The sequence below is a fragment of the Dromaius novaehollandiae genome, unplaced genomic scaffold, assembly GCF_036370855.1.
Source record: "Dromaius novaehollandiae isolate bDroNov1 unplaced genomic scaffold, bDroNov1.hap1 HAP1_SCAFFOLD_76, whole genome shotgun sequence".
Taxonomy (NCBI): Eukaryota; Metazoa; Chordata; class Aves; order Casuariiformes; family Dromaiidae; genus Dromaius; species Dromaius novaehollandiae.
Window position 1 is genome coordinate 77,501 of NW_026991488.1, and position 2,500 is coordinate 80,000.

Consider the following 2,500-nt stretch of genomic DNA (forward strand, 5'->3'; position numbering starts at 1 on the left):
CTTCATCGACGCACGAGCCGAGTGATCCACCGCTAAGAGTTGTCTCGGTTTCGGTCCCCGCCGCGCGCGCGGGGGGACCGGGCAGCTTTCGCAGCCCCTGGGGGGCCCCCCCTCCTCCGCCCCCTCCTCCTCCGCCCCACCGCCCTTCCTCACGCCGACGCCGGCTGCTGAGCAAGGGACGGCAGAGACGGAAGGAGAGAGAGAGCGAGAGAAAGAGAGGGGCTTGCCTCACTGACCGTACAAGCACAGAGAAAGGGGGGGGGGGGGAAACGAAGGGCAAACCCGAACGAGAAGGGCGGGGAGCCCTCGCTCCCGACCTGGGGACAAACCCTGTCTCGCTTCGAGTCCGGCCCAGGCGCCCGGCTCGGTCTGGCCCGGCAGGGAGCGGCGGGCCGGCCACACCGCCTGCCTCGGGATGTTGGGGGGGGTCCGTCCCCGCAGACCACCCCCCCCCCGCCCCAGGCGTCAGAGCCCGGCCGCCACCGGGAGCGGCGTCGCCCCGCCGCCCGCGCGCCTGCGGCCCGCCGGCCCCGCGCTTCCCAGCTCCTCGCTCGCCTCGCCGGCCCTCCGGCTCGACCGCCGCCGCCGCCGCCGCCGCGGCGCCCACACCCCCGCGCGCCCGCACACACCGCCTCGCGGGTGACGCCACGCGCTCGCCCGTCCCCTCCGCGGACAGACGCCCGGCGGCGGGCAGGCGGGCAAGGCGGCACGGACGGGGACGGCGCCCGCTCTCCCCGTCTCCACGCGGAGAGCGGGGCGGGCCGCCCCCGCCGCCGCCCCACCACCGCCCCCCCGCTGCCTGGCGGAGCCGGGCGGGGCAGAGCGAGGCGGGCGCCCCGGACGGCAGAGTGCCGGGGCGGGCGCGTAGGGTAGGGCGCCGCCGACGGCGGCCACGGCGGAAGACCCAGAAGCACCGGCCAGGGAGAAGGAGGAGACGCGCGGAGGCTCGGCGCCCGCACCACCCGCGGTGGGGGCTCGCCCTCCCGGCGGCGAGCACGCGCTCGCGCCCGGCTCGCAACGCTCGAGGCAGGCCGGCAACTAGGCCGACCGCGCGGCGTCTCTCCGCCGAGACCAGACCGCGGAGAGAGGGGGCAGGGTAACCCCTCTCCGTCCCGGCTGCCCGCGGGGCGAGCGCGGGGCGCGCCGGCTGGCATGGGGGGGCGCGGCGCCCGCGCGCGCCGACCCCCCGGCCCTCCGGCAGCACGCCCGGCCGCCTCCGCGAGTCGCATCGGGCCGCCCGAGTCTTTAAACCTCCGCCCGGCTCTCCAACCGAGAACCCTCGGGCCCGGAGCCCGGGGCCCATGGCCATCCCTGCCCGGGGCGGCTGCCGGCGGCCGCGGTGGCCGGAGGCCCTCTCCCCTCTCTCGCTCGCTCCCTCCCTCCCCGCCCCCCCCACCCCCACCGCGGGGGAGGAAGGACCGGGGTGGGGGGAAGCCGAGGCGGGGGGGGGGAAGGCACGGCCGGTGCGGCGCGCACGGTGCGGCACCCGGGAGGAGCACGCTGGCACACGGGACCACACGGGTGGGTCACCGAGGGGGGGGCAGGAGAAGCGCGGGCGCTAGGTACCTGGCCCTGGGGTGAGGGAAACGACCTGAAATCCCCGCGGGGGTGCCTCCCCCGCCGCCGCCCGCCACCGGGCCGCCGCCGCCTCGCGGCGACGGCGGCAGCCTCGGCAGCGGCGACGAGACGGGACGCGGAGGGGGAACCCGGCACCCGCCAGCCGGCCCCCGCGCCCCTCGGCGGAGCGTCCGCCCGCGGGGTGCGCCCGACACCCGCCGCCACGACCTCGTCCTCCTCCCAGGGCCCGGGGTTTCCCTCAGTAACCCGGCGCCGGGTGGCAGCTGCACCCGGGAGGAGAGCCGTGGCTCGGGCCGCCCACTCGGGCACGAACCGTCACCTCGCTTGGCCTCAACGCGACGCCCCCCGCTCGGGGGCCCGGCGCCCGCCCCGCGCGCCATCCCGGAACGCCTGCCCCCGCAGGTCTCTGCGGACGGGCTGCTCCGCCGCAGCCCGCCGCGGGTCCGCCCCCCACAGCTTAGGGGTGGGGACCCGTGGGACCCGTCCCAACCCGGAGGGCCGTCTCCCTCGCCTCCGCGCCCGCCGCTTCCTCTCCCGCGGGCGCCGGGGAGTAGCCAAGCCCCGCCGCCCCTCACACGCACTGCCGCCCGCTCCCGCCGGGCCCTCCCCTGGGCCGGACCCCCCCCCCCTTCCCCTTCCCCCCCAGCGGCAGCGGAGCGCCGTGGGGTGGGGGGGCGGGGGGGGGCGGGCCGCGGCTCCCGGAGACGGGCACCGGCAGCGGAGCGGGCACCAGCAGAGGCGAGAGGGGAGAGACGGGGGGAGGCGGTCCCCCACCGGCAGCGGTGGAATCGGCAGCGGGCTCTCGGCGAGCGAGCGCGGCCTCGGGAGGGCCGTGCACCCGCCGGCGGGCCGAGCCCCGTGCTCGGCCCCGCGGCGCAGAGTGCGGGACAGGCGAACTCGGGTACGCGCGCGCGGCAGCCGG

The 2,500-nt window shown here is 79.6% G+C and overlaps 1 non-coding gene across 1 annotated transcript in view; it reads right to left on the minus strand.

Annotated features, from left to right (window-relative positions):
- LOC135326786 (5.8S ribosomal RNA) overlaps positions 1 to 41 on the minus strand; it is a 153-nt gene extending 112 nt beyond the window's left edge. Inside the window, exon 1 of the ribosomal RNA XR_010387037.1 lies at positions 1 to 41. This exon is cut by the window's left edge and continues 112 nt beyond it. This is a non-coding gene — a ribosomal RNA (5.8S ribosomal RNA).
- Between the last annotated feature and the right edge of the window lie 2,459 nt (positions 42 to 2,500).